General features: G+C 45.2%; 1 protein-coding gene across 1 annotated transcript in view; it reads left to right on the forward strand.

Annotated features, from left to right (window-relative positions):
- The window catches only part of Svil (supervillin), a 190561-nt gene that overhangs the window by 47119 nt on the left and 122434 nt on the right, over positions 1 to 21008 (forward strand). The window contains exon 2 of the mRNA XM_028778184.1: positions 5926 to 6002. The gene's annotated coding sequence lies outside the window, so the exon portion shown is untranslated. The remainder of the gene's footprint in view (positions 1 to 5925; positions 6003 to 21008) is intronic.

The raw sequence follows: 21008 nt of genomic DNA on the forward strand, positions 1-21008 counted from the left end.
GTTAGTTAGTTAGTTAGTTAGTTAGTTAGTTAGTTAGTTAGTTAGTTAGAATTTGGCACTATCTGCAGTTTGGACACCCACTGGTCTTGGTTAAGAAGAAACTATAGTCTAGCGAGTGACCATTTGTTTGTCACAAACCTGGAGGAAATCTAATCAACTTGGCTTTGCATCTAGAAGTACTTGTCATGGGGCTTGAACATAAGCTTGATCTTAGGGGATCAGGAAGCATACACATAAGCAGAGAAGCAGAGGATCCACAGGACCTCTATCCACGGGCACCTACTCACGGAGAACGGGGTTGTATCAATTCTGTCTGTGAGTACACGCTATCATTGATGCGTGTACTCGTTGATCATTCCCTCTTGATTTCAGAGTTACGTCAAGGAGAACAAGGAATTTGTGTTGTGCTATGCGTTGTCTGTAGGCTGTATGTAAAGTCTCACAAATGCACATTCACTTAGGATTGTGACTTAGAGAATGTAAGAGAGTTAGAGAATCTGCTGTAGGCTCGTAGCATTATGCGCATCTTACTAAAAGGGCAGCTACTGGCTCGTGTGGCTCCTCATCCTTGAAGCTTTGGAGGGTTACCTGGTAAGTTGGTAACAAGGGATCGTACTTAAATGATGGAGAGAAAAGATGAAGGTTATTTAGATTCAGTCTGCATCCTTCACCTTCCTACCATACTGAGAGTATGTGGCCAGGGTATGCACAGTGAGCCCGAGCCTGTCCTGCTTTGCTTTTCTACTGCTGTTATAAAACATGAACCAAAAACAACTTCGGGAGAAAAAGATTTATTTCATTCTTCAGGTTACCATCCACCATAAAGGGAGGTCTGGAAGAACCCGGGGCAGAAGCTGAAGCAGAGGCCACAGTAGTGTGCTGATTATTTACTGACTTGGTCCTCTTGGTTTGCTCATCTTATTTTATTATACAACCCAAGACCACATGCCCAGGGATAGCATCAGCCACATCAATCATTAATCAAGAAGTGCCTCCTCCACAGACCGGTCTGCAGGCCATCTGATAAAGGCCATCCCTCTATGCAGCTTCCCTCTTTGTAGATCAAACCTAGTATACAGAACATCAAGCTTTTAAATTTGCTATTTGCCTAGGTGTCTTCTAGGTAGCAAAGATTAAAATCTGGCCAGTGTCGTCTTGTTTTTGTGAAAACATATTCACACAAAGTTAGGGAAGAAAAAACTCGCTTTCACCAGGATTGAAGGTGGGCGTGGACCTCAGTGGTCCCTGGAATTCAGAGAACGGTCAAGTCGACTCAAAGCACATGTTATTCTCAACCCAGCCTTTCACTGGGGAGTCCACCCTTTGCCTCTGTCATAGTTTTCTCATTATGCTGGCTAATCCAGAGGCTTTAGACCTTCTGTAACACATTTTTCCATGCTTACAGATGTGCCCTGGTCCTTGGAGTGACTTGTGATGTTCTTTGAGGTATCTGGTGAGACACTGGTGTTCACCAAGATGCCTTATAGAAACAGTATATGTGCTTAATTATAATTGTAATTATTATCATCATTGTTATAATCTTAATTTTAAATTATAGGGTTGGATCTTAGATTCAGATATCTGTGGTAATATCAGAGCATTCTATGTAAGCACGTGCCTGTCATGTAGCAAGAAGAGGTTTTCTTCAATGGCTGCTACCTATTTGTTCATTTTGAGGTGAGGAGTAGAAGTTATCAGATGTTGTTTGTTTGTTTGTTTGTTTGTTTGCAGTGCTGAGGATTGAACCCATAACTTTGTATGTGTTAGGGACACTCTATTACTGAGCTACCCCAACAATCTCCACTGAAGGCTTTAGAAAATGTGTGTGTGTACCTATGTATGCAAATATATATATGTATAGACATATGTGTACAGTAATAGCTCAAGCTCACCAACTGGGGAACTTGTCATGCAGGAAGCTGCCCCTGAGGGCATCGGATGCTGGCGTTCTGGCCTTATTGAGAGGATTGTGGTACTTACTGTAGCTTCATCTGCTTCATGTGTCCTCGGTGTCAGTTGCTATTTGGACTGTGAATACCTTGGGACCAGTGGCTGCCCCTGTTTCTCTGTCAGTGTCCATTGAGGCTTATTGACATGTCCATTGACTTAGAGGCATATGATATCAGAGATGAATCTGGTTTCTTAAAACCATTAGAGCAGCAGAAACATGTGAACTGTGGGTACTGTTGATGGAGTCAACTTTAACATGCACTTAGTGAAAACCACCAGCATTTACCTAACTAATAATCTATTATTTAGGAAAATAACTTCAGGGCTGTAGATATTGTTCTGGTGTGCAATATTCTAATCTCGAGTCACAAAATAACAATCTTCCTGACATAATCCAGGCAAATGCTCAGTGCTGTCAGTCAGGATAGTCTGTGAATTATTCTTTGTCTCAGTGCTGCATGATTGTGCAGACATACAACATACACACTCCTAGCACACACACAGACACAGACACACACACACACACACCACCCATCAAGATGGAGCACAGACACCGCAGTGTGCCATGAGCACTCCCCTTTCCGTTTTCTAAAGGCATTGCATTAGGCCTGGAGAATTGTGACTAGAGCCCCTCTCCCACCTTATCTCTGCTGGCTGTCTCTGCATAGCACCCTTTCACTTTGTCATTGTCCTTTGCTTCTATGCTTGTCTCTTTCACCAATAATCTAGTTTCTTACTAATGATTTTCTTTGAACTGGTTCTGGCCTAGATTTAATGCTAACAGACTGAGAAGCGGAAGTTGCAGTCTGTTAAGTGCGTGTGTAAGGAGCTGGCCCATGCCTACTCTGTTAGCCGGCGCACGTCATCCTAATAGAGTTCCTACCAGCGGAGGCCCTTTCATAGAGTGTTGTTTTTGTTTTGTTTTTATTTGGTGTTATTTATTTATGACTTGAGATTATTTTGAAAATTTTATTATGGAGGCATTTAGTTTTTCGAAGCAGCCAGATATTGATTGATGAGTATTCTATGCTGATCACGATTATCACTGCTATGGCTAAGGCAACTGTAAAGGTTAAGATGAAGGGTCAGCCCCTTGAGCCCACGGATTTCTCAGCCTCTGCAGACCAAGAGTGTTCAGAGCAAGCAAACCCCTGTACTGAACATAGACTGACTCTCCTCATTGTAGGCAGTGCACTGTAACAACGAATTCCCTGGCACTTGCTTGTTAGTATGACAGGTCATCTAGAGATGAAGGACAGCTCTGGGGAGGCTGTGGGGAGGTTATTCAAATACTCCATTGAACTGCTTAAGGAACTCCAGCATCTGTGCATTTGGCTATCCACAGGGAACATGGAACCAATCTCCTAAAGATGACCTGGCCACCATTGTCATGTTCATTGACAGATAAATGCATGAAATTCAGGGCCAATGTCCCTGAGCAGGAAGCAAAGCAGTCTAGGAAATTCTCCCTGGGAAGAAGCCTGAAAGGCAGCTTGAGAATTGAGAGTCTGGAGGAAGTGCCCGAGGCCCGTGAAACTCTTTAAGAACCTGCTTCCTTTGCTTCTGGATATCCTGGAAGGAGACTGAGAAGTACCCAGCATTTAGAAGCCAGGTCCCATGACAGGGAACATTCCTCAGTCTCTAGAACAGGGACCACTAGATGCCTGACTACAGGGGCCCAGACCCTGCTTATGAAGGTAGCTGCCACTGGGGTAATTTAGAAGTACATGAACCAATACCCTGGAAGCATCCATATGCTGTAGACAACTGCTTCTGTCAACCCAATGAGCCTTTAGATAGAAACCCTGCCCTAAAGCTAGGCCTCTTACCCTTCCCAGACAGGCACACCTAGTATAGAAAGTGGGGGATACCTTGAGAAAGAAGGGAGTGGCCCCAGAGAGGCAAACAGGAGCTTCTTCGTGGCCCCGACATTCAAGTCTGTCTCTTCTCATTTTTTTTTTTATTGCATGAGTACGTACGTGTATGTATGTATCTCACTGAGTGCCTGGTGCCCACAGAGCCAGGGTGTCAGATCCCCTAGAACTGGAGTTGTGGGCACTTGTGAGCCACCTAGTGGTGCTGGGAATGGACCCCGAGTCTTCATGGACAGCAAGTGCTCTTAACCTTTGAGCTGGCTCCCCAGCCTCTCTCCTCCCTTTTCATTTCAACCACACTAGGAAGTCTCTTCTCAGTGGTCCAATTTTTTTTCCTAGATTTCCCCTCCCCCTACCCCCAGTCTTTATATGAGTTTGACTAGATTTTTCAGTTTCTACCTGTCACTAAACTTGATTTTGCTCTTTTATTTCTCCCACATTGTCCCACTACAGTGAGCCACTTCCCTCACCACCACCACCACATGCTGCCCTACGAAGTGGCTACAGGTGCTGAGAAAGTTTCTCTGGTTAGTTACCACATCTGCCTTTTGTCTTTGAGCAAACTGCATTCCTGCAACAAACCAGTGGCCTGTCAGCTTTCAGAATCCTTCTCGGTACCTAGGCTACTGATTTTCACTGAAGGATTTTTCAACCTATACTTTTACAGCCCAAAGTGTCTTCTGCACAGCAAGTTTAGAGGGCCCTGTTCTCGGGCTCTGTAGGGAGGTGGCCAGATGCAGATGTGTCATCTGGGCAGAGATGAGAGCTGCCTTCTCTGGCCTGTGGCTTGCTTCCCCTTCCCTTCTTTTCATGCGAATGTCTCTCTTGTCTTTCTTTTTTTGTTTTGACCGCTTTCTTCACTCCTCTTCCAAAGCAGCCACATTCCTCCATAGTTTAGGGCACTGGGGAGTAGCCCCAGGGGGAAAGACAGTCTCTGATAGGTCTAGCCCACTTTATAAGGTCTCCAAAGCAGTTTAGTACTAAATAGATTTGTGGAGAAAGAGAGACCATGATTTTATATATGTATACATACAAAGAGTGGTCTGTTTTCATATGCACCACAGCAGTCTTTGTGGCTTCAGGTAATTAGTTAATGGCTGTCTGAACTTCACCACGTGGTAGTGATAATTATTTTACCCCGTGGAAATTTCTCACGGACTGATTGATTACCAGCCGCCTTCTACTCAGCTCAAGCTGTCTGCCTCTGGTTCTAGAAATGAGCCCCATTCTCTAGATACCAGCTAGAGCACACTTCTACCATGAGTTGGAACCTCTGTGGTGCTGGGGCATCTTCAGCCTGCTGAGCACTCAGTGCTCAAGTAAGCGCCTTCCTAACAATTTCAAAAGCAGATACAGGAAGCGGTGAAGAGACTTGCCATGAAATAGATAGAAATAGCTTGGAGCCTACAGGGAAACACTGCCTCCAGAAAACATTGTCCATCACTGTGGACCTATGGCCTTGGTTTTGCTCTGCATCTTGGGGTAGGAGCCTTGCTGTGTCAGCACCTCTCCCAGCTGAGCCATCAGAATGCCACGTGGGCACTCTCCCATGCCAAATGTGATTGATGATTCTCCCGGTCTCGCTATCTGTCATCACACTCAACACCTTGCTACACAAGATGTGTGGAGATGTGTATGTTGACGATCATTCTACTCTAGAACCTTCTAGTACAGATATGCTGGCTGTTTCCATACTCACCAACCTTTGAGGAAACTAAGTGTTCAAGATTGTCCCACCCTGGATACAAGTATTCAGAGACAGTTTTCTAAATTGCCCTCTGTGAATGCCTTAGGTGGCCTGCCCTGCCTCTGTGCATCCAACACCCACCCGTTCCTCTAAGGGACCCAGAATTGTCAGGGCCTCTTGGATGTGACATATAACTTCCAGAAGAGGCCATCTGCCCTTTTGCTTCCAGGTCTCCATGTGTTTCAGAGAAAGTGTGTGAAGCGGGATGGTCTCCTTTTATTCCTATGTCTGAGCTCTGTAATTGCAGCCAAGGGCTGAGTGTTGGGAGGGGGTGTTATATTATTTGCTGTTTTTGTTTTCTTAGACTTTAACCTAAGAGTTTGTTCTCTCTCTCTCTCTTTCTCTCTTTGCCAGAGAGCACAGGTAGATAACTTGGAAGACCAAGCGAGGGTGAAGGGGTCTGCATCTGAAGCCATGATTTAACTGTTAAGGTGAGTCTTTGTGGCAGACACACACATTTTGGAAATAGCACAGACAGAGCTGGCCTGTTTTCTGCGAGCAGATGAAGGCACACAGTGAAGGGTGGCCCCAAGAAGTGTAAGCCACTCTGGAGTGAGCATGTGTCTCTAACTAATAGAGACATTAGTTCTCAGCAGTCCTGTATCCCGCTGCCCCAGTTGGGACTGCCAGGAAAGGGAAGTCAAAGGACTTATGAGTGGCTCTTATGAGCTGAACTGTGGTCCTCAAAGAGCTTTGACTGCCTCTGATCTGAACATTTTAGCTTTTAAAATAAACACATTGTATAACCCAGGATGGCTCCAAACTCATGATCCTCCTGCCTCACTCAGTGTCGTGAATGCTGGGATTATGGGTACATCCCATCAAGCTCATCTTACTTTAGACTTTTTATAAAGGAACAGAGCCAGTGCAGAAAGGGAGGTAGAGGCGTATGCTGCGGCTGTTATTGGCCTACCTCAAGGTGGTGTTTCTCTGAATGTTTCCTTGAGCACAGATTCCAGGCTGCTCATGCAGTGGGCATGGAGGGGGGAGTGTTGTCAAATGACTAGGGAACATTTTATTGAATAACTGGTCTTTCTCAGAACTAATGGACCCTGCAAGTCTCCGTGGCTATGTGTAGTCAGCAGTGCTTGCCACAATCCTATGCAAATTGTGGCTTGTGACCAGCATCCCATGTATGAATTCGACATCTGAAAATCAGCCGCAAGTGATGACGGACACTGAGGCTATAGTTATAAATGGGATTGGCAGCACTGTATGCAGAATGTAAATACTACAAGCAAACAAGGAATTACTAATATACAAGGGATAGAGAGAATGACCCCTAGACCTAGATGGCATGGCTTTAATACTGAGTTGATGTAGCCTCTGTCTTCCCAGTTCCTGCCTACAGAGCATGGGTAATCATATCTGCCTCATACAAACGGTTGTGACAAGGATAGGCCAGACTGTATACAGATGCCATCAGATTTGTTCACACAATCGAAAGAGCTGAATCCTTTGACCCAAGTTGAAGGCTGATATGATGACTAGCTGGGGAGAGATGGAATGCCATACTGTAGAGGCTTCACATGTGTGAGAAGTAGCGAGCTAAGCAGAAGGTAGGCAGAGGGTAAGAGGGTGGGATAGGACTGAGTCCTGTGCTTCATTGTGTTTAACGACACCCAGGAAGTCGGTGTTGGCAGGGGACTTCTTCACCTGAAAGGACATCAGCACAAAGCCCGTGGCTGGTTCACTCTGAACGGGCAGAAAGCTTTCCCCTCATGGCAGAGATCTGAGGGGATGTGCGTCCTCATCACTGCCCTCGAGGATGTGTGCTAGTTAATTTAAATTTATAGGCTTGACTAAATGAAAGGATCCTAAATAGATGGCAAGCCGGAGTGAGTGTGTGTGTGTGTGTGTGTGTGTGTGTGTGTGTGTTATTTTGGGAGATTTGCTTGTGAGCCAGTAGAATGCATGAGGAAGATCTGCTGTCCATGTGAGCAGCACCTTCCAATCAGCTGGGAGCCCAGATATATGAAGAAGGCTGAGGTCTTAATGTCCTCTTTCTTCTGGAGTCGGGATACCCTTATTTTCAACCATTGGACATTACAGAACTCCAGGACCTTCAGACTCAAGTCCTACGCCATAGCCCTGGGAGTTCTCAGACTTCCTACCCAACTGGACTGAGAGGTCCAGCACTGCATTCTCTGTTCTGAGCACTTTGGACTTGGCCTGAGCCATGTACTAGACATCCTTGGGTCTCTCCAGCTTGTAGGTGGCCCATTGTGGACTTAATCCTCATTATCAAAAGACCTAGAATCCCTAATAACATCTCTAATCTATCCATCCGTCCACCTACTCATCCATCCACTCATTTGTCCATCTGTCCATCATTTGGTTTGTCCATCTTCTTGGTTCCCATCTCTCTGCTATACCGGGGGATTAGTTTCTCAAAACTAGATTAGAGGACTAATAAGTGTATGTGCTAGAGGTTGTAGCCAGGGCAGGTTTTACAAGGAAATGAAATATGAGACTATCCAATTAGAAAGGAAAAAACAGAGCTATCTCTGTGTGCAGTAGCATTATTTTATGTAAAGAATCCATCAGAGTATGAGAGAGAGTGGGCAAGTTCATGAGGTTATATAGGGCATAAAACCAATGTAACAAAAAGTCAGTCGTATTTTTAAACTTTAAATGAATAATGTAAAATGAAGTTTTTTTATGTGATAGTATGACAAGAATAGGAATAAATTTAACAGAAGATGTCAAAGGGAATACTGTTAACTATGGGACATTAGTGAAATAAATAAACAATTGTGAAAACATTCCATATTCATTAATAAATATAGTTGGTATTATAAAAGTACTTAATACTTCTAGTAGGATAGGATTGGTACATGCTGCAAACCCAGCATGCAGACCATGAAGACAGAGAGAGTGGTGAGTTTAAGCCCAGGCTGGGCAACATATTTAAGCCTTGTCTCATAACAAAAAGAAAGCCAAAATTCAAGCACTTGCCAACTTTTATCCACAAATTCGATTTAGTCTCTCTAAAACTTCAGTTGGATCCTTTGCAGTTAATACTATGACTGATGTGGAAAATCAGTGGACCCAGGATGACCACAATAGGCCAGAGAACAAAACAGAAAGCACCCTCCTGATTTAAAATTACTACAGAGTCACAGTAATCAGGACTGGGCATTGCCTTGGAAATACAGACTCATAGGGGTACAATTGAAGGTCTAGAGACAAATCCATACACTTGTGTTGATTGATTTCTGGCAGTGTCTTTAGTGACAGCTGACTGTCCACATGCAGAAGGATGAGTGTGAGTTCATACCTCACACCATATTGCAAGAATTCATGACAAATCGAAAGCATAATGTATGAGCTGCGACTTTAAAAGTGATTGAAAACTTACAAGAAACTAGATGAAAATGTAAGCTTAACTCTTTTCTATGGTGCGTGGTTTCTAAGATACAACATCAAAAGCAAAGTCATAAGAGAGAAATACATGAAGTGGCCTTCCCCAAGATTAAAAGCTTCTGTTTATCAAAGTGAAGGAGCAAGAGAGTCAAAGGGCTGGAGAGGGGGTCAGAGGTCAAGAACTGCTGTGCAGTCATGAGGACCAGAGCTTGGATCCCAGCATCCACATAGGGAAAAAAAAAAAGCCAGGTTCAGTTCTGTGCACATTTGTAATCCCAGCACCGAGGGCGCAGAAGTAAAAGGATCAGTGGGGCATGCTGGCTGCCAGCCTAGCTGAGAAATGCAAGGTCCAAGTTCAGCAGGAGAGCTTGCCTCTCAAAAGAAATAAGGCTGAGAGCAGTAGAATGAGACAGTGAACACTCTGGAACATGCACCTTCACAAACCAAGAGAAGAAAATGGAAAAAATAGCTTTAAGTCATATGTGTGATGAGGAGCTTGTCTAGAACATGTTAGGGCTTTTATGGCTTAAAAAACAATGAACTCTGGGTAAAAAGCTTGGACAAGTGTATCTGTAGAGAGGATAAGCTAGAGGCAAGGAAGCACAGGAGAAGGGTTTTTACTGTTATTTTTCTTTAGGACATACAGCCCAAGGACAGTCAGATACGTCATCCCCGGTTGAAAGACACATAAGGATAGGCATGGTGGGTATTGGTGATGTGGAGTGGGAGCTTCCTGGTGCTGCTGAGTTTGTATGGATACACAAGGCTGGGGATGCCTGCGAGATATTCAGACATGGAAACGTGGAGATGAGTGTGGAACTCTGAGGTACAGTCCAGAAAGGAGGGGAAATGCAATGATAGGCAAACCCACATTTGGGGTGCTCAATGAGGTTAGTATGAGGTGGGTTACAGTTACAGAGCCACAGAAGAACCTGGTTAAGCACAGAAGAACCTGGGTAAGCACCGACCAGGTCCCAGAAATGCTGCCATGCTGTGCTTTGTTTTCTAGTGGTTTTAGTTATGTTTGTTGTTTTGTTTTTGTTTATTGTGCTAGGGATTGGACCCAAGTCCTGGGCACATGCTAACCATGAGCTTGACCCCTGGGGTACCACCTGGCAATTTGTTACTGTGATTGGGAGGACAGAGAAAGAAGATCCTGTGCTTTTAGGTACAGTAGGGTCTTGATGGTAATGCCTTGTTGTGTTCTGTTCACTAAGATGAATACGAATCACTGGAATCATAGATCCTGCAGGCCCCAAGGTAGAGGACACAGAGAGAGAGAAAGAGAAAGGGAGGGAGGGAAAGAGAGAGGGAGGAGGGAGGTGGGGATGAAGTGGGAGAGAGAGAGAGAGAGAGAGAGGAGAGAAAAGGACAGTGACTAACTTAGTGTATAGTGTATGCTTTTCGGAAACCTCAAAGATGCTGACTGTAGCGTGTGCCACCTCCATTTGCATAACCCCATCACTCCCAGGATTCTTTAATAACTTAGATGATTGGAAATTGCTTTTTGAGACACATGTTCCGTCAAGTGACAGCCCACTCTTCCCTCCGACTGGGAGCTGTTCCTTGGGGACAGGCTGCTCATCAGACTGGAAAGCTCTTTCGGTAAGGCTTGAGCCAAGGAGTGCAGGTGCTCAGTTGGATGAGTCTAAGCAGCATTTGTTTTTCCTGCCACAAGATGTGTGTGCGTGTGTGCGTGTGTGTGTAAGTGCACAGATGTGCACACATTCTTTGTTGAGTCAGAGTTTTCTGTTTGTTCTCTCACTATGTATTCCTAGCTGGCCTGGAACTCACTTTATAGCTTTGTTACCAAATTGTAGTCATATTTTTAAAGTTATAGAGTGTCATTGGCTAAAAGTTCTACCTTTTTCTCTTTTTCTTGTCTGGAATATGGACAATTTATCACAAAGATAAATTGATCAAAAGATAAAAGAGTAAAAATTTAAAACTTGTTTTCTCTGATTGAATTGGCATGGAACCAGAGAATGCTCTTTTTACTAGCCTCCAGTAAGACTTCCTGCTGTAAAGCTCTCTCTCTCTCTCTCTCTCTCTCTCTCTCTCTGTGTGTGTGTGTGTGTGTGTGTGTGTGTGTGTTTGTACATGTGCATATGCATATGTGTGTGTATTGTTTATTTTTGAGCCATGGTCTGAGAGTTGCTTTGCTGTGTTTTCTTATACATGTTGGCAGTATAAATTGGGGGTTTTGAGGGGAAAAAACGTTTACAGTATTACTTTCTTTAAAATGTGGCTTCCAGAATATATATCTTAATTTATTCTAGAACATAGGTTCCCAGGGTTTTACAATGTATTACTGTGAGAAAATGAGGGTAGACAAGATGGCTCAACGGGTAAAAGGAGCCTGCTGCCAAGCCTGCCGGCCTACATGGTAGAAGGAAAGAACTGACTTCCACATGCTGCCCTTACACCTCACATGCACACCACAGCACACAGACACCCATACAGATACACACCCACACAAAGTTTTACAATATAGTTAATTGATTTTGTGTACTGCTTGATGAGCCATTATACCACTGTCTTCACAGAAGCTCTGACTTCAAATGTTGGGTGTGTTTTGTTGTTGTTTTGCTTTTGAAATTTTACTTTCAGTTCCTTTAGGACTTTAACATCTATAAACTTCCAGTTACAGGAGCATGGAGGTGTCGGGGAGGAAGTGGTTGACCTTTGATCGATAGTTTGGGGCTGTGTGCTAAGGAATACTTTCAGTTGCTTGATCTCTGAAATTGTAAGAGAACGTGCTTCGAGAGGAAGGGTAGGAAGTCTCTGCTGGAGGACTAAGCCCTGGAGCCAGGCTGCAGCAGGCTTTAGCATGGCCAGAACCAGTCCAGGTCAGTGTCTTACAGTCTGCTTCTTCTTGGAGCCACTGTGGGTAGCAAGCAGGTGCTGCTGACATGCAGCTGCTTTGATGGAGGAGTTCCGATTCCGTCTGCTCCGGGTGGATCTGTGCAAATTGCTTTGTTTCTCAGAAACATCTTATTTGTCTTGGGTAGTAACCAGGCCTCTAATGTGGGTGGTGTGTGCTGTGTCGTAAACCTTGAGCCCCAGAGCCAGAGCCTTGCCTTGCTGTCAGCTCAGATGCTTGTGTGAAGCCAGCCTGAAGCCTGTGGGAGACTTCAGGGTAGAGAGAAGGAATGTGCTTACACCTGTGTGGACTGATGGCTGAGGTGAGGTGAACTGGTACCATGAGAAGACGACAGAAGGGGCCAGGTGAGGGAACTGGGGCTGTCTTATGCAGGGCCATGAGCTGCATTTAAACAATGCTTAACTCTCGGTGGTCTGGGGGAAGTCTTCTGGTGTCACTCTTTCTTGTACCTGTCAAGGACAGCTAGATATAAGGACAGCTTCTGGACAGTAAATTAAACATGACACTAAAATTCTTAAGTAAAACTGTATGTCTGCCTTCTCTCCTGAATCCATTCTCTCCTGTCCCTCCCTCCCTTCCTCCTTCCCCCTCCCTCCTTTCCTCCTTCTCTCCCTTCCACCCTTTCTTACCTTTGTCCTTCCCCTCCCTCCCTCTCTCCCTCCCTCCTGCCCTCCTAGCTCCCTTCCCTCCCTTTCTTGCCTCTGTCCTTCCCCCCTTTTTCCTTCCTTCTGCTGTCAGCTGCCACAAACACAAAAGGTATCCAACTCTATAACAGGTAAAATAAACCAGAATATAGCCCTTCTAAAGGAATCCCTCTCCTTTAAAATCTTTTATTAAATGTAATTCATTTGTAGGGCTAGTATATAATAAAATTTATCTTGGAACAGGAAGGAGGCACCACGACTGACGGTAAGGCAGGTTCGCACTTCTGCAAGCCTCTCCTGCATACGCAGCCTCTCTTTCTCCATCCCCCACCCCACACACACACTCGAAACACGTACACACCCTACCTATAACTGCATAAAGAATGGCCCGTACAAGCTTTGAAGGGCAAGCAGGATGTGCACTCAGTAAAGTAAGAGGTTGACTCTAAATTGGAACGGTCTCAGTGGTTCTCATTTCAATTTCTTTGGATTGTTTCACTAATTCTCATCGCTGGGCTTAAGACTTTTCAAACATTCTTTGGCCCTGGGAGGGAGTTGTATAACCATAAAACTTGAGAATCCTGGCCCTGGAATAAATGTTCCTTTAAAACCCCAAGGACAGAAAATTGAACACAGCTGTGCAAAAAAAAAAAAAAAGCAGAGCGCTGGTTCCAGGCTGCAGGCATCCTGACCAACTTTCTCAGGGCAATTGGGAGACAGGGTGCTGCTTCAGGGAAGAGCCAGCACTTCCTCAGAGCTGTGCTGTTGCTGGGCGGGGTGCAGAGTGCTCTCCAATTCTTGATTGTGCTCTGCACAGACTGTGGTCCGTCCTCCCTGCAGAGGTTGGGGTTTCTGGGTCATTTTGCTAGACGACATGAGTCCACAGAATTTGCAGTCTCTAGTAAAGTAACTTCAGGGCCTAAAGGCAAGCACGCAGGCTCAGAGGAGCCTAAACACTTCCCCTGCTCCTGTGGCCATGGAGCTTTGCCCAATAGGAAAAGTCTTCTGAGTGTGGTCCTGAGAAAAAGGACTTCCCCCAGCCCCACCCCTAGCCCAAGAAGGAAAACCAAGATGTTGGTTGTGCTGTGTGCCCGTTGGGTCCCTCTGTCCGGGCTGTGGTTCTCAGGGAGTGCTCCCCATGGGCCCTAACCTTGAGGTGGCCTGGCATTAGTCATTTCTCTCTGTGTCAGACCATGTAACTATGATCCGTCCTTCCTTCCTTTACACGATTAGATTACTGTAATTTTCATATCCTGGATGGCCCACTAGGGATTTCAATTAATCCTCGTTGGTACAGGAAGCAGTCTCCTGTTTCTGGGGAGAAATGAGTATACTTGCCTGCTTGGCCATGGTCTGAACACGTTAGGCAGCCCCCACCCCCTCGAGATCCTGCCTTCAGGTCTTACTACATCAGATAGCTGTCCACGAAGGTCACTGTGCCTTTGTACGTATGGTCCCCATGAGGTGGATTTGCTTAAGCTATGCCAAGCCTGTAGGATAAGAATGCATGGCAGAAGCCAGGGAGCTTCATGTTGACATCAGACTGTTGAATGAGAGATTTCTTCCTCAACCAGGCACTTTGGAAGGAGGCAGACTGATTTAGGCATGTAGGATTATCTGCCCAGAGCCAGCATGGGATATGAAAGGGCACCCCAAGGGGCAAATCTGCCTTTAAATGCTGATAGTTTTTCTATGCAACATATATTTATATGTGTTCTCTCTCTCTCTCTCTCTCTCTCTCTCTCTCTCTCTCTCTCTCTCTCTCTTTCTCTCTCTCTCTCTTTCTCTCTCTGTGTGTCTATATTTTCCTCAGTCACTCTCTACTTTAGTTTTTGAAATATAGACTCTTACTGAAACTGGAGCTTACCAAATATGCCAGACTGACTGGCCAATGAGCCCAGCGCTCCTTCTGTCTCTGCCTCTGTAGTTGTGGGGCTACAAGCTATGCCTGGCTTTATGTGAGTACCGGGATATCAAACCCAAGTCCTCAGGCAGTTTACCAACTATGGCGTTTCCCCAGCCCTGGGATGCACACTATTGTAGTCTTTAAGCAACCATTCATTGGGCCTATCTGCTAGGCACTGTTCTAGTTCCTGAAGACAAACAACAGGCCGCAAGTGTACAGATGTGTCTGCCCTCACGTAGGTTATGCTTCATGAGCCTGTGTCTCAGTGGGGCCATGAGCAGACACAGGGATAAGAGGGCATCCTAGGGAGGAGCTCAGGAGGAACTGCGGTCATGCAAATCCATTTATCTTTCCTCCCACACAAAGGGCCTTTCTCTTCTACTACAACATGGACCCTGTTGGTTTTCAGCCAATCCTCTGTTCTTTGTGTATAGTCAAGAATAATTCACTTGGTGTCAGGAGGACTCAGCTGGTAACTTCAGATCTTTGAAGGGATGGTCTGCTATACCAGGTCCTTGGGAGAGGGACCATCACTGTATGATTTCTAGATTGTGGAGAGTCCAGTGCTATAGAATGACTGTACAATGGTGACTCCAGTGCTGGTATAGAATGGTTGTGCAGTAAAAAGTCCAGCCCTGTAGAATGACTATCCAGTTGAAGGCCCCAAGCTGTGGCATTACTGTACCACAGTGAGTACAGCTTCCTAGAATGGCTTTACAGTAGAGTCCATCTCTGCAGAATGAATTGAGGAGGATCCAGCACAAAAGGATTACTGTCCTATGGAGTATCCAGTACTGTAGGATTACTGTTCTATAGAGTATTCAGTACTGTAGGATTACTGTTCTATAGAGTACTCAGTACTGTAGGATTACTGTGAAATAGAGGGTCAGCACTTTAGATTACACTATCATAGAACATTGAGCGCTACAGAATTATTGTATTATAGAATGTCCACTGCTGTAAACTGATTATACTGTGGACTGTCCAGGATTATAGGATGACTGTTTAATGTAGGATCTAGCATTATAGGATGATTATGTCTTCAGTGGTCCAAGGATGTAGAATGACTGTATCGTAGAGTATCTAGCAATTTAGAATGGATGTATCATGAAGGATCCACTCAGGAAAATGAACGTACTGTGCAGGATCCCGCTTTTGTAGAATGATTGTAGAGTTGAGAATTCAGGACTGTGGAATGACTATGTTGTGGAGAGTCCAGATTTGTAGAATGATGATACTGTGAAGCGTCCAAATATATATAATGACAGCATTGAGCAGGCTCTGCACTGCAGGACGACTGTGCAGTGGAGGGTCCAGGTCTGGCACTGTAGAATGAATGAACAGTGGAGAGTCCAGCACTGTTAACCATGCAGGTCCAGCACTACAGAATAATAGTACCTTGCAAAGTCCAGTGTTCTAGCATTACTGTACTGAAGAATGCACAGTGTTATAGATGACCGTACCATGGAGAGTCCAGTTCTTTAAGTCAACTGGGCCGTGGAAAGTCCATCTCTGTAGAATGACAGTACTGAAGAAGGCCTCCTTCTACAGAATGGCTGTACTATGTATGTTTCAGTACTGTGAAGGGTCCACTGCTGTAAGATTACTGTTCTCTATACTATAGAGTGGCTATATTATGAAGGATCCATTGCTATAGGATAAGTGTTATGTGCAGTGTCCAGCGCCTTAGAATGACTGAACCCTGGAGTGTCCACCTCTGTCTTGTCAATGGTCCAGCAGTGTAGAATGACTACACTGTGCATGGTTCAGTGCCAGAATGACTTTCCTGTTCAGGATCCAGCACTGTAGGATGATTGTACCATGTGGCATCTAGCACTGTAGAACTGTTGTTCTGTATATGTATATGAAACTTTTGTAATGTGGAGTGTCTGTCACTTTATGATGGTTGTACTTTAGAGTGTCCAGTGCTGTAGAATGACTGAACTGTGGAGGATTCAGAGCTACAGGTGTACTGTGGATGGTACTATGATATAGAGTCACTGTGTCATTGTACGTAAAGTGTTGTACAATGACTTTTGTGTGCAGGGTTGCTTGTTATAAAATTATTCTAGCATTGAATTTCCAGTGTTACTGAGGACTCTAGCATGTACGATCCAATGTTAGGAGTGTTCAGTGTTGTTGGGTGACTACCATGCAGGATTGAGTGTTACAGAATGAAAGTACTGAGTAATGTGCAGTGCTAGAGCATAAGAGTGACGTAGATTGTCCAGTGCTATAGAATGACTGTACCATGGAGAGTCCAGCAATGTGGAATGACTGTGCCACGCATGGTCCAGCTGTAGAATGGTGGGAGCAGAGCTGTAGAATTACTGTACTAGAGTGTCAAGGGCTGTGGAATCATTATACCATTGAGGGTCTAACTCTGTGGACTTAACCATACTGTTGGTTGCCCTCATTGTAGGCTTATTGGGTTCTTGAGTTGCTATGATGTACCTATCACGTGATCTGAACAGGGTATGGCTAGGATCCTCTCAGGTTGCAGCTGGGTGGTGCACATCTCTGAGAGCATGCTCCTCAAAGGCCACCTCAGTCCCCTTGTATCCAGTGTGCATAAGGCTTCTGGGATTCTGGGTGTCTTAGTTAGCATTTTATTGCTATGAACAGACACCATGATCAAGGCAACTCTTATAAGGACGACATTTAATTGGGGCTGGCTTACAGGTTCAAAGGTTCAGTCCATTGTCATCAAGTTGGAGCATGGCGTTGTCCAGGCAGGCATAGTGCAGGAGGAGCTGAGCATTCTACATCTTCATCTGAAGGCTGCTAGGCAGCTAGGATGAGGGTCTTAAAGCCCACCCACAGTGACACACCTACTCCAACAAGGCCACACCTACTTCAACAGGACCACACCCTCTAATAGTGCAGCTCCCTGGGCTGAGCATATACAAACCATCACACTGGGAAACAGCACAAGTGTTTCCCCTTTTCTGGCAGTCCTTGGGAGGAACATAGGTGTGTGATGCTCTTCACTCAGTGATGGGTCATTTCTTGCTGATGTGTAAGCCTAGCAAAGGAAATCATGGCAGTGCTAGGCCTGGTGATGTTGGTAGCTGTGTAGAAGGAGGAAGCCTGATAGATCTTTGGTAGTGCAGGAAATCCTCACTCATGTGGATATGTCCATCAGCTTTGCCTCACTTGAGAAGAGTCTCTGGGGTTCTGCCATACCATGTCCACTGCTCCAGAGAGACAGAAAGTCCCTATTTTTAGGTATCTAACAGCCTAACTGGAGCATGTCACACTTCATACATCTCTGGTTACTTGTAGGACTCTTACTCTGGTGTCCAGGAATGTGAAGTTGGTCCAGCTGAAAGCCAGGCTGTGTCCCTGGAGTCTGGGCCAGGCTCACCCCTGGCAAAGTCCTGTCTCATTTTGATGTGAGGCCAGCACTGTCTGGGTTGAGCCTGTGGCACAGCCATTGCTCTGTAGCGCCACTTGGGAGAATCAGCTGCGTCATTTATCCAACCCACTGACTTACAAATGACCCTGGAGCTCAAAAGGTCTGCATCCCCAGCCAGTAAAGTTTGCCAGAAGCTTTCAGAAAGAGCACAGACAGATAGACTCTGCAGACTGCCTGAATGACTGACAAAGCAAGGGATTAACTGGGAACCATTATTACTGGAAGACATTTGTCTTGTAAATACAGCTACTCACACGCTGAGTGATTGTAGTGTAGATGGCCACAGAGTTAGACCCACACTGATGCATGGATCCAGATGCTAGGAGATCATGCATGTCTCTGTTAGAACCCTAAGTTCTTTGAAAAAATGAATGAATCCAAGTCTTGTCCTGCCGCAGCAGAAATCAGGATGCTACATAGGTCCTGGCTGTGTAGCCTTTCATCTTCTGGAAATGAGCATCCTTAGAAAGATTTCCAGTATCTGCTCAAGTTCATTGCTGTTAGAAAGCAGGACTTTTAGAGTCTTGTGAAGGCAGAAGCTTTAGAGGATTGTGGTCTTGTTTTCCTGTCCTGGTCAGGCTCTGATGTCACCGTTATTTTAGAACAAGAAGGGACATAATGAGACCAAGGCTGCTACCCAGAATCACTTGGGCAGCCCTACCTAATTGGTTTCTGAATTATGCATTGGTTGATGATCCTGAGAAAAAGCAGAAAATCTTGTAGCTGCAGTAAGACCTCTAGGAGCTTGGAAATGTGCTATCCCCAGGACTCAGAGAAAGAAGTTGGATTAAGCAACATTCAGCTAAAATGTCAGTGATGGGAAAGGGGAACCAAGAGCATCCCTGGGTTCACTGGCCAGTCAGTTGAGTCTATCATGAGTCCCAGATCCCAGTTAAAAAAGCAATCTAGATAACAGAACCACGTAAAGGATGACACCCAGGGTTGACTTCTGGTCACCCCACACATGTGCACACACAAACATACACTTCTACACACGTATTAAACAAAAGAAAGCAAAGAAAAGAAGCAGAGAGGAGCGAAGAAAGAGAGGGCAGAAGAAAGGGAAGGAGGTGAGAATGAATAAATGAATGAATCAATGAGTCTACCCACAAGTACTTTTGATACTGATGCTATAGTTTCATATTGCAAGCATTTATTATATGTATAGAGTGGCTGACTGACTCCCGTTCTTGAGATACGGAAAGTTCATGGGTCCCCTGCCCTTTCAGCCCCAGGGAAGGGTTTAGTAGGATTTTAAGGATGATGAAGACTTTTCTGGGTGAAGATGAGGAGACAGGAGTGCCTCACTACAGCAATACGGCCTGTGTGGCTGCTGATGGTTGTGTACACGTGACCTGATGGGGGTGGTAGTGATGTGGCATGCTTCTAGAGAGGTGTGAGCGTTCATGTGAATACCCAGTAGATGAGCTTGCTCACCTCTGTTTTCTGCCAGGAAGACTATGCTGGACGATACCTGAGACATTCCTCCTAGCGCTCTAAGGACAGACACGTTCTCGGTCTGTAATGAGATCACCTCTAGGCTAAGTGTAATTTCCCAAGTATTTATAAGACTATTATTAGACCTTTTCTTTAGACAATTTAATGTTGAAGCTTGGCAAGCAAGGTGACGACTACCCGTTACCCACCCGTCCAGTATCTGCAGCTCCTCACAGGTCCACTCCGAAACCCAAAGCTAGGAGGGAAGCCAGGAAAGCTCTTGAAGGCCTGTCTAGAAGAGCAGGCTGGATAGTGTGAGTGGTAGCTATGGGGAAGAGGAGAGCTTAGGAGGCAGCTGTAACAATCCTGACTTGACTCTGAGAGGAAATAGACAAGAAGCCCAAGGCCACACAGTGAGATTCTGCACTTGCGGTGGACCTGACTCCTGATTTGGGTGACCAAGATGCAGGGTTGAAGGGTGGTCACTTGGGAAAACAGGATTTCCACAATCAGAGCAGATGTGTGTGACATTGTTTGTTGTGAGTTTCCTGTTCCAGGGTGACATCCTGGGAGGCTGGACAGATGGCTCAGGGGCTAAAGGGCTTGTTGCACACGTGTGAGAACACAAGCTTGGTCTCCAGCAAGCCACATCCACCTATAACTAATGCAGTATTAATTATCTGGTGGTTGCTACGCTCCTCATGCCTTTAATATCTGTAGGGGGGTTGCCCACTTTTGTTCGTGTAATCCCTAAGTAAAGACACAGAAACACTGCAAATTTACACACAGGCTGCAAGCCTAGACTGGGCAAGTTCTGAGCTATTCTAACCTATATCCAAACCATAGGCCCTGTGTTACTTGTAGTTTGAGTTGCTTGCCCAGCTTGCTCTGTTCCAAGTGTGTCCTCAGGATGATGTGCTCATCATCCATCGGCCTCTTGGCAGCCTCTCTCCTCCATTGTCTTCCCCTTCTTCTTGTGGTCTCTCAAGACCCCTCACTAGATTCCAAGTCCCACCTTCTTTTCCTCTCTGCCCAATCATAAGCCCCAGCTGTTAATTGACCAACCAGGGATTACTGGGGAGCATTCTTTACAGTACTTAAGTTAGTTCTGTGCCCCAAGATCGCATTGCAGTCTGGACCAGGGCACAGAACTCAGCTTCTGAATACACAATGCACAAGAGTAACCCCAACATGCAACGCTAGGATTGGGGGTGGAGACAAGAGGATTACTAGAGTTTCTTGGATGCCAGCCTAGACAAACAAACAAACAAACAAACAAACAAACAAAGTCAGTAAGCTTTAGGTTCAGTGAGAGATGCTGCCTCAAGGGAATAAAGTAGAGAGTGATAAGGGAGGCCACTTGAAATCTTTCTCTGACCTCTGTGTGTGCTCATGGGTGCAGACAAGTAATACATACATACATACATACATACATACATACATACATACATACATATGCACACACACAGAGGTATGTACATAGACATAGAATAAACAAAATAAAAAAGAATTAATACTAAGTGGTCATGTCTCTTCAGCCAATGTCTCCCAGTAGGACTGTCTTATATAGGTATTATGTCTCTTCAGACAGTGTCCCCAATGAAAATGTCATATAAAGAGATATTACCTCATCACCCAGTGTCCCAGTGGGAACATCTTGCAAATTATGGAATGGGATTGCATCCAGGACACTGCCATTGGTGCAGTCAGTAGATGAATGGAGAGTCGTGTAATGAGGATCACCCTAGTTCTCTCTATAGCCTGCTCACCGCATCCTTAACC

The sequence above is a fragment of the Grammomys surdaster genome, unplaced genomic scaffold, assembly GCF_004785775.1.
Source record: "Grammomys surdaster isolate TR1022 unplaced genomic scaffold, NIH_TR_1.0 328, whole genome shotgun sequence".
NCBI classification, from domain to species: Eukaryota; Metazoa; Chordata; class Mammalia; order Rodentia; family Muridae; genus Grammomys; species Grammomys surdaster.